General features: G+C 33.3%; 1 non-coding gene across 1 annotated transcript; it reads left to right on the top strand.

Moving 5' to 3' along the window:
- The first annotated feature begins 4,899 nt into the window (after positions 1-4,899).
- On the top strand, positions 4,900-5,007 carry LOC125208693 (small nucleolar RNA snoR69Y). The gene has a single exon (XR_007174175.1). It is a non-coding gene; the product is annotated as a small nucleolar RNA snoR69Y (small nucleolar RNA).
- The last annotated feature ends 7,068 nt before the right edge of the window (positions 5,008-12,075 follow it).

The raw sequence follows: 12,075 nt of genomic DNA, 5'->3' as shown, positions 1-12,075 counted from the left end.
ATTAAAATAGAAATAGAAAGAAAGATGAATGTTTTAATAGGAGTGAGAAAAAATGGTTGGGTGTATTAATTGGAGAGAAAGTTTCCAAAAAAGGAAATGTGTCAACTTAGTTGGGACAAACTAAAAAGGAAAACGTGTTATGTTAAGTGGGACGGAGGTAGTATTTGATTTAAATTTAGTTAGTATTATTCCTTTAGAAGTTATATGAATTATGAATGTCATGAACTATGTTTGATTGTGATGGAATATTATCATTTTGGACATTTTCTAGATAGATAAAATGTTATTTTTAATATTTTATATATCAAAGAGGTATGACTTGCGGTGTACAGGTATACCGCATCACGGTACGGTATATAATACGCTCAGATTTTACACTGTTATAAGACCCTTATTTGGTCTATTTTCAATGTCTAAATCGCAATTCATGTTCATATTTTGCATATTTTATCTATTTTGGTATTTTGACATGTTTTGTGAGAATTGTGCATATTTGAGCTAAAAAGATAGGAAAAATTCGAAGATGGAAGTCTGGAGCGTTCAAGCCGTCCAGCGGTCCGCTGCACCACGCGTAGCGACCGCTGGACCCTAGCGATCGCTACTCCTATAGCGGCCCGCTCCGTAGAAAGTCGTGCTACAAATCTGAAGACGCCGGGAGTGAGCAGCGACCGCTCGAGAAACTCTCGAAGCCACTGGACTAATTTACAACGACCGCTATATCACATGCGGTGACCGCTATCCAAATGGGCAGAAACTATGGACAACGCACAGCGACCGCTGGCCAAGGTGCAGCGGTCCGCTGCAAAAATACGGCGCACGAGTTGGCCTATTTTCTCTTCAGATATTACCAAAATTAGCCACCTTTTTCCTTCTACCAATAGATTCGAACCATTCCCTATAAATACCCTCTCAAACCTCTTCATTCAACACACATTTTTTGCCTCATAAGCATAAATTGAGAGAGTTATTCGCTGTGCAAGGGGTTGGAGACGAATTCAAGTGAAGATCAAGGTTGCGAGAATTCTACCTTTGGGTTTTATTGTTTTAGTTCTTATGTTTACTTTGTTTTCCCTTCATTCTATGTCTTTAGATTATTCTATCATGTGTAACTAAATTCATAGGATTCTAGAGATGTGTTAGTAACGACTTTGGTTATACAATTCCTTTTTCTATTTAATATTCGTTTTGTTGTTACTTCGTTTCTTCCTTAAGTTGTTCCATAATACTTCATGTTTGACTGACACATTCGATGAAGATTTAATATAACTTGCTACATAAACGTGAGAGGAGGTTGGCGAGTTGATCCACTTAATAGACACTACAATTAACTTCCCTTAAAACGGCACTGTTAATTGAGAGTGAGGACTTTTCAAGGATCTTATGAGCTTTTAGGAGTTACGAATCTGGGATTGACAACCCTAGTGTTAGTAATCTACGCTTGTACCACATGAACATAACTAGTGTGACTCGTTCTATCGAAGTATAAACTGTGCTAGGGTATTGTAGTTGGAACTTGTATAACCATAACTGTGAACGCACATCCCTGGAATTCTCTTATCTCTTACTCCCTCCGTCCTATGTTACTTGCACTATTTAATTTCGGCTCGTCACAAACTACTTACACTATTTCTAGTTTAAGTTAGAATTAATGTATTCAATTAATATGGTAGATTAAGTTAAGAGCTTCTTTATTAAGTGATGTCTCATCACACTTAAAATTCTATTTTAATTATACTAAAAAATCCATCACAAATTTACGGCCTAAAATGAAAAGTGCGAGTAACATGGGACGGTGGGAGTATATTTTATCTCTAGTTTTTGTTGCAATTAGTTGTTTACCGCTTTCAGTATTCTTGTTTTCAAAAAGTTTTTAAAACCCTCTGTTTCTCCAAATAGTAAAAGAAGCTTAGTAGAAGGTAGCCAAACGGTGATATTATTCCCCGTGTTCGACAATCCAGTACTGACCTTTAGCTATACTAGATCTACCCTGTATACTTGCATGTATTTTTAGTGCTAATAAAAATTGATTTATATTCTTTTGTTGCAATTAGCTGTTTACCGCTTTCAGTATTCTTGTTTTCAAAAAGTTTTCAAAACCCTCTGTTTTTCCAAATAGTAAAAGAAGCTTAGTAGAAGCTAGTCAATCAGTGATATTATTCCCCGTGTTCAACAATCCAGTACTGACCTTTAGATATACTAGATCTACCCTGTATACTTGCATTTATTTTTAGTGCTAATAAAAAGTGATTTATATTCTTATATCTCAGGTGATTATATTCTACATAACTTATATACTGTTTTTCATGGTAAATAGTTGTAGTTGTTGTTATTTGCCATTTAATGATGTAATTAATGTTTTTTACTAGGATGGCTCAACATTTAAAGTGAAGCATCAATTTCAGCCATATTTATATGTTTTGATTAAGTTAATTTTAACTCTCTCTTAGTTTACTTCACTGTACTTTTCTATCACATTCTTTTAGTTTACTTCACTGTATTTTTCTATCACATTACTTAGTCTGCTATTGTTTGTTATAGGATGATAATGAAGCAGCTTTTGTGGTATCTGTATGGCTTTGTTTGGACGATATATTGATGATACTGAATATGTCGAGAATAGGACTGGGTAAATATACCGAAAAATGGTATATCGATCGTATCGTATTGAAAAAATATATCGAATTTTCAGTACGATTCAATACCGTATCGTAAGTTTTCGATACGATAACGATATGGATTTTCTTATAACGCAGTATACCGTTTTATATTAAATATACGTTATATATTCGATTCAAAACTTTCGATACAGTAATGATATGAAATTCTTCAGTTTCGATATTTTCGATTCGATAATGATACAAAATTTTTGGTACAATATACCGGATCGACCCAGCCCTAGTCGAGAAACAAGACTTTGTTGCTGTATCTCCTTAGATGTTTATAATGAAATTGCATTTTTCTATACAGAGTAATGGTCATGCATGTGAGCACAAGGGTTATTTGAAGATCTCTTTTGATTTTGTTATAAAATTGAAGCTAGTAAGGAGAGCTCTTGCTCGTGTCATTAGACGATGCAAAGAAATTTCCAGTACACCGCAGATTGTGATGTAATATTTCTCTACTATTGATGAAGTAATATCATAGAGATAAATTTCTGTATCTAAAGATTTGTTGGTTGAGCTAGGATCAAAGGATTCATGATTTTGTAGACTGTATCTTTGATCTTTGTGAATCAGATGAACCGTATCATGTTCGTTTTGCAATTGATAAAGATAAATTGTCATATTTATTTATGTACATATATCTACACTTCTACATTTGACTTTCCAATTTATGAACGTAGTTTGTCTAGTCTGTTCTTAATTTCTCCTGCACAATGCAGATATTCGGTGTGGACAATGGTATAATATAAGTGTGTCGATTTTGGTGGAAAGGAAAGTAGATCAAATGAAAAATCCAGATTTCATGTCTGTGCATTTCATATAAATAGCACTAAACTGCGCTTAAAGGATCCAGATGCTGGTTGGCATTCAATTATGATGATTTCATACATCATTGATGGCCACGGGTACCTCCTCATTAATAAAGAGATATATATGTATAATCTTATACTACAATTTTATCTCTTTCCCCTTTCACCTTGGTGCTAATGTTACTTAATGGAATCATTCTATCATATTTGCTAACATGTTGCTTGTTGTTTATTCCATACTCTAGTTTTGTGTTTGTTACTTATAATTTTGTTTATATTGTAAATGATAGATAAAGTCTTGAGCTCTGATAAATAAGAGGTATTATTGTGTTATTATGTTTTTTGCGGTATGTTGTAAAAGATTTGGAGGATTTTGAATGGACTCCCAAATCATAGTTTAAATGTTGCTTCAAAGTAAAAAATATGCTAAAGATGAGGTACTATTGGGTTATTATCTTTTTTTTTTAAACATTTCAGATATTTATATATAAATATATATATATGGGGAGTGTTAGGGTGCCACCACCTCTTAAAATAACATCATACCACCATTCTTATCCAATTATTTGTACACGTGGACGAATAATAATCTGCCACGTGGCAAAAAAAAAACCTAAAAAAGATGGCCAACAATATGTTATACACTATACAACAATTTTTCTCGGTTAGCAATATCCAACACGCTATACAACAATCTATAGATTGTTGTGTAGCGTTTATAATATTGATGTACATGTGGTGTCACGGTGTCACTTTAAGAGGTGTTGTCATTTTAACACACCCATATATATATATATATATATATATATATAAGGGAGTGCTCAAATCCATAACCCAATTTATGTCAAATGTCCAATTAAATCTCACCCATTCAATTTCTTAATCTGACGGTGGATTTGACTGCCATTTGTATTTTATTTAATAATTATAATAAGCATAAAATGGTAAGGATGGTATTGATATATTTTGGCAGTTTTTAAGTATCCATGATTCACGTTTCTTATTTTTAGCAAGATTGATTTGCCTTAACTGAAACAAAATCAAAATCACGGAAGGCTCTTTCTCTGGAGATTTTTTTTCCGTAAACATAAACACAACCACGCATAGCAAGAAGTTCTGCTCCGTTGTTCACCATCTCAAGAGTATTTCGCGGTTGTCAACGATGGAGGAATGTAAAAAATGTTTATGCGTATGATTTTTGTAGTGCATTCCGTTCTATAAATTATTGCAACTTTGTAAATTACAATCTGTTGCAATTTTTCTAACCACTAAGGAGGCAGCCACTCTTGCCCTTCGGCCTTCGCCCTAGTCCGTACCTGTTCATGGAGATAAAGCCGCAATTTTTGAACAGGGATTCTCATCCGGTCAAAGCAAGTATTTCAATTATGTGAATTAGTATCTACATTTTGTTTATAGACGAAAAAAATGGTGTTTAGCAGTGATGATTAGATTACTAATCCCAGCTCTATGAGACCTTTGTTTTGTGTGAAGGTCAGGGACAATACTTTTTTCTCACGTCTCATCTGAGCCACTCCATTTTTAATTTTAATTTGTTGCAATTTTTCTAGTGAATATACGTTGTTCAAATTGTTTTGTGATTAATGTCTTTTTTTATTTGCACAACAATATTTTAGTATCATGAAGGCAATGTAATCGCGTCATGTTTGTTGGAGTTGGACTGAAATATAGGAATATGTACATAATGTAACTTGGTATATATCTATAATGTATTTCATGTTTTTGGGTGATGTAACTTGGTAATATCTATAATGTATTTCGTGTTTTTGGTATATATCTTGTTGTCTTACCGAGGGTATTTATGAATCCAACGTTTGTCAATATCAGTATTTGACATTGTGTAATAGCTAACATATTATTCAACCCACTTAGTAACGATTTACATTATCATTACTCTAGATTTACATTAGTCAATTTTTCGATTTACATTGTTTAGCACATGCAATTCAATACTGTCCAATTTCGTTGTTTGTTTTGTTTTTATGTATAAGTATCGTTTGTTGAGCACATTTAATCATCAGCACCATCAACTACTCTTTCCCTCTTAGACCTTGTACATAAGATAAAACAAGGACGATTACAAATCAACTACGGAATATTGTATTTCACACATGTATTAAAATATAATTCTACTAAAAGCACATAATGTTGCAGCATCAATTGAATAATGTATGTACACACCAACATGAGCCCCATCCCGTTTACATTATTGCTTTTATTAGCTTACACTACTGTGTTCAGCCTGTTGTATGTTACTAATTAGGGGTAACAATGTAACGTATAGCACAAACACTTGGCAAACAGAGCTCATACCCATGGCTACAATGTTAACAATTATGCAATACATTATTATCGTTTGCCTATTGGATAATGTAACAGGAAGTAGTTAATAATGAAACAAAGGGCATGCAAATAATAGCAAGAAACAACTTATTTCAGGGCGCATACTAAATTACATATTAAGTTACATTGTTGATAAATCTAGAATACATTATTTCATTATACATGCGGATAATGTTACTGGAACTCTTCAATAATGTAAACAAATATGATGATGTATCATGTTTATAGCTACAGGTTATCATCTGTGGGTTTCGCAATCGACTTGAAGGGTCGCCCTCTTTTGACCACGTTCTTCGCATTTTCCATTGGAGAGTCCTGAATGACCACAACATTACAACCGGGTTTAGTAGAATTCAAAAAAATCCTAAACAAACAAACAAACAAACAAACAAACAAACAAACAAACAAGCAACATACCCAAAGTTAAACTGAATAATGTAATCAATGTTCAAAGACGAAACGTGTGCTGATACACACTGTAAATAGAAGCTTCAGCAACAGAATTCATAACTTACACTACAGTTGTACAATTCATCTCAATAATGTAAACAAAAAATTCAACCTTTAGTCTTGAACAGTTTCAAAGCAAAAACGAATACGGTTGTAAATTACCTCAAAATTCAACAGTGTTCTAGAACAACCATTTAATTAAAGAACCAAGTCTATAAATTACCTCAAAACAGTCGAACAATGGTCGCTTCAATTGTACCACTGCCGTGCTCAGTGGAAACGAAATTGTTGTGTTTAAACCACCGAATCTGAATACAAAAACGCCTGCGGTTGAATGTGCTGAATAGAAAATATTGGCGTTGTAGTGATGAAGAAACGACTAGGGTTGAATGTGTAGAGAAATTTAGGGAATTAGGTTTTGTGTAGAATGGGCTGAATTGGAGTGAAAAATCGAGGGTGAGAGGATGTGGGAGGTTGGTTGAAATTAATTAGAGCTTATTTCAGAACTTCCATTTAAAAAACCGATTGCTATTGTTGATGTTCCAAATATACCCCTATAATGTAAATCAGACTTCGTAATAATGTAACACGGAGAATGATATATACTATTAATCTAATCCATCCATCAAGTTAATCCTAAGGCTATAATTATATTTGAACTTAACACTAAAGGATCATTTGGACCATAGTGAACTTATATATATATATATATAAGGTTTTCATCTACCAAAAGAAGTCCCTAAGTATAGAAATACAGATCATATATGGACCGTCAGATTTGGAGATTAATGGCCATGATCTGGAATGACTCCTCGTTTTGGTTGGGTCATAATAAGACGAATTTGTGTCATGTGAGGGGTAAAATAGGAATAAAAAAATTAGGAACTGTCAATTGCCGTTATAGTGGGCAGATTTTATGGGATTTATTAATATTGACAGCAAAATACATTTTCATTTCCTACGCTGGATATTAGGTGAGAGAGAGAAAAAAGTTTATCATTTCTTCAAAGCAAACAACACAAAATCGTTCACCCCTAAACCAAAAAACCCTAATAATTTATTTCACACGCTTCAGCGAAATAGGCGATATCTCTCAACAGCGACGATGACCACTCGCTCTGCCGGAGCAGGGATCGTGGAAGGTAAAGGTTAATAAAAATTTCTAATAACTTCTATTTTTAATTTTTGGGTCAAAATTGATTCACGATTTCTGGCATTTTTATTTGCTATCCACAAGTTTATGAAAGGATGAAGGTGAACATGAAAGAAGCATAAAACCAACCTCCGAAAAATGGTATTTGGCCGCCTAGATTTGGGTCATTTTGGTGTCGATTGTTTGGATTTTTAAATTTTTCCCTAATTTTCTAACCTTGGTTGTGTTTCGAATAGCCACTCAATCTGGTTGGCGAACTTTGAAGAACAATTCAGAGGGAATCATTGATGGCAAAGGCGAGGCCTAAACAAATGCTCCCATAATTGATGGATCCAATGCTTTAAAAGGTAATAGATTTACAGAAAAACTAAGAATGTCTCTCATAATTTCATTTCATATACAAGAAACGTATTAGGTCATATATGTACCAGTTTTGTGTCATGTTTACAAACTGTTATTATTTCTATAAGTTGCATTCAATTTGGAATCAGCTAAAATAAATGTAATGGTCACTGATTAGCATTAGAATAGTTTTATGGGTTATGTAGTAGAAATATATGAATTAGGTCATGTTTGTATCACTTTTATATCGTAAGTGACTGCAGCGTTTATTTTCTCAGATGGAAGTCAACATGGGTGAGAGAAGGCCATTGGAATTGTGGACTATCGACTAGATATAAGGGTGTGCTTCAGTATTTAAGAGCTAAAAACTGTTGTGTTGAAGTTGGCTGAAAATAATCACAGCTCTTTTTCCAATAAAACATCGACATCCAAACATTACGCAACGGACAACAAGAAGATGACCATCGACATTGAAAAGATGATAGCAAGCTATAGAGCTTCTGTAATGGCCATGTCAAAAATTTTGAATTTAAAGTATGTTTCATTAATTATGTGCGTATTTAACGTATGGATTTTCAAACATTTTATTTCATCAATGGGTGATACTTTAAAATGACATTGGATTTTATTGTTTCTTCAAATTAGATTTTAATATGAATTCATTTTGAGCAAAAAAGATAAAAATAAAATCATTAATTTGTTGTGGAATTTTTGTACAGTAATTAAGCAACTTGTGAGAAAAATTTGATTATGTAAATTAGCAGTTCATGTCATAATATATGCATGTAAGAGTCATTATGAGCATAACAGCCAAAAAATAATACCTGAGTCATAATACATGAATATTTGGGTCATAGCATCGTATGGTTAAATTGTGTCATAATAAACCAACATTTGGGTCATTATATAACACTAAGGAGTACCAGAATGCGTCATACAAATCTGATCGAAATGTTCATATCAAACAAACTGAAGTAAAATACACGATTATTCTCATGTTATTGACATATTAAAAAAAACTCAATATTTATACGGCCGAAGAATACACAAACAATAACCCAAACATCAGCCATTCTTTGGGTCATACTAAACGAATATTTGGGTCATGTCAACTTATGGATAAATTGGGTCATAATAATCCAATATTCGAGTCATTACATAAAAATATCGAGTACCAGGATGCCTCATACAAATATGAACGAACTGAGTAATTTCAAACAACCTCACAATGCAAATAAAATGGAGTCCAATAAAAAACTTAAACTGACGTTACTTCAAAAAAGAGAATACATGGTATCAAACTTCAAAATTTCTTCTAGACCGTCGCTTTTCTTTCTCTTTGAATTTGTCGCAATTCCTTCAATCGCGGTGACCCCACTCCTGACATTTCTTGCATTGACACATAGGCTTGCTCTTAAGCTTCAAAGCCTTCTCCACTCTTGAGGGGACTCTACTACCAGATCCCTTCGTGCTGGCGACTTCTGCTGGGTGAACATCTACTTCTTAGGGTGCCTCCGTCCCATAAAAGTCCTCTATTAGTTTCTTCTTTTGTGCTGTAGACATTACTACGCCATTGGCAAAAATCTGCTGCTTGCTTCACGAACTAACCACATAGATCATACATAGGAAAAATCAGAGCATATAATAAAACGTATCATACAAATGCCAAAAATGTGTCATACAAGTTAAATTACAGGAATTCAAAAAATAACAATGATAATGAGTCATACTAAACAAGTTATCATATCATAACAAATGAATTAAAATTGACAACATTTCCCAAAAAAATGAAATGCAAATATAACGTCAAGCGACATAGAACATTGGTGCGATTAAATACACAATCAAGTCATTGAAATATGTTGAAAACTGTAATACAAATATTTCACAACAGAACCTGTGTTTTCTACAACATCATCAGAGAATGGATTGATTGTCTCCCAGCGAAGAAGGATCTACTACGGTTCCCATTTATGGAGAAACGGTGCAATAAATCTATGCCACAAGAAAACAAAAATTAAAATTGATATCGTTAAACAGAATAAGAAAAAATTATGAAAATGAATTTACATATTAAACAATGAACACCGACTAAAGAAATTAATTACGATATAAAAAACTGATATGAATCTAAATTACTGATGAAACAAACGGCGACGGAGTGTAGAATAATATTAGCAACACATAAAACAATAATAATGGTAGATTTGTTGAAGAAGATGTAAAAACAACAGGAGATGAAGAAGATGAAAATTAACTCCCCAATCACGAAAGGAATTGTTAATGGAAAGAGAGACGTGCATCATTATAGGAATTGGAATAACAATCTAATGAACTAGAATGACACTATTAACCTTTTAGGATTATAAGTGAATAAAAAAAAGAAACTTGCGAAAATGTTTAAGCCATTAGATCTTCTCATCTCAAGATTAAAACACCTAATCCTATGGTCTAAATTCGGCCTTCATTTCTGGATTTAAAGTGATACTTATATATATATATATATATATATAGTTGTGATCAATGTCGAACCAATTTTAAAGACCGAACTAGAGACCAAATCTGGGTCATTAGATCTAGTTTTTTTATGAGATGTGCTGCTGTGAAAAATTTTTCGGCTTCATTACAAGCCCATTTTACTTTATTATATATGTTTATTACGTCATTCTGTACTTCAAATGCTTCTACACATACTTCATTCCAATAATTTATTACATTATTCCATGTGTTTATTAAACCATATTAGCGCCATGGCGTTGGTGATAGATATTTTAGAGAGAAAGAACGGCACGCGACGGTGAAACCACATTTACATACTGGAATGAAGTAAAAACCTACTAGAATGAAGTAAAAACCTACTAGAATGAAGCAATATATTCTGGAACGAAGTTAAATCTTCGTAACATGTTAGTATGACTTATTTACCTTCAGATGAATTAAAATAGGCTCGTGATGAGGACGAAAAGAATTTATAAATTTCTGTATCTTATCCATAAAAAACTAGATCTAAAAGCCCTAATTTGGTATGGTTCGATGGTTCGGTCTTTAAGAGTGGATTTGTAGATAATGGGACTCTATATATATATATATATAGGGGCATGTTAGGGTGCCACCACCCCTTAAAATAATACCATACCACCATTTCTAGCCAATCATTTGTACACGTGGACGAATAATAAGCTGCCACGTGGCAAAAAAAAATCTGGAAAAAGACGGGCAACAATGTGCTGGTCTTTATACAACAATTTTTCTTGAACAGCAATATCCGACACACTATACAACAATCTATAGATTGCTATGTAGTGTTTGTAATATTGCTATGTAGCGTTTATAATATTGTTGTATAAGCGGTGTCACGCTGTCATTTTAAGAGGGGTTGTCATTTTAACACAAACATATATATATATAGGGATGTATTCAAATCCTTTTCGTATCTTTTGTCCTTTTTTCCTTCTTAATCCTAACCCCACGATTTTGTCATCTAACTGTTAGATTAATGTCACGTGTCATTTAATAATGCACATTTTCATTCTAATAATGCACAGTGGCTAATAATGCAACATTATAGACTAATAATGCACATTTTCATTCTAATAATGCACAACGGCTAATAATGCAACATTATAGACTAATAATGCATTGATCACAACCATCCAATTCAAGGATCCAAGGGCTGAGATTAAGAAGGAAATAGGACACTTAAGGTACAAAGGAGCCTAACGCACCCCTATATATATATATATATATATATATATATTTTAAAATGACAACACTCTTAAAATGACACTGTGACACCACGCTACACTGCAATATTATATATGCTAGACTGCAATAGTATAGACGCTAGACAACAATCTACAGCAATCTATAGATTGCAGTCTAGCGTATTGGATATTGCAGACCGCTTCACCTTGCAGTCTAGAGTATTGGATATTGCAGTCTAGAGTATTGAATGTTGCAGTCCGCGTAAATTTACCCTTGTGAATTTTTTATGATTGCCACATGGCAGCTGATTATTCGTCCACGTGTACAAATGATTGGCTAGGAATGGTGGTATGATGTTATTTTAAGAGGGGTTGTCATTTTAACACATCCCTATATGTATATCATATCAATAAGTGAAATTTGTCAAAAATCAAAGCAAATCTCAGTCATTGGATCTTGTAATGTAACTGTTAGATTTGTGCCACGTGTCATGTAATAATGTAGATTGTGTAGTATAATAATGTAGTTCTGCTACTAATGTAACACGTATTAGTGTAATAATGTAGATTGTGTAGTCCAATAATGCAGCTCG

The sequence above is a fragment of the Salvia hispanica genome, chromosome 6, assembly GCF_029641045.1.
Source record: "Salvia hispanica isolate PSC_SH4W2 chromosome 6, Shi_PSC_v1, whole genome shotgun sequence".
Lineage (NCBI taxonomy): Eukaryota > Viridiplantae > Streptophyta > Magnoliopsida > Lamiales > Lamiaceae > Salvia > Salvia hispanica.
Note: the sequence above shows the minus strand (reverse complement) of the source record. Positions and strands in the feature narration are given on the sequence as shown.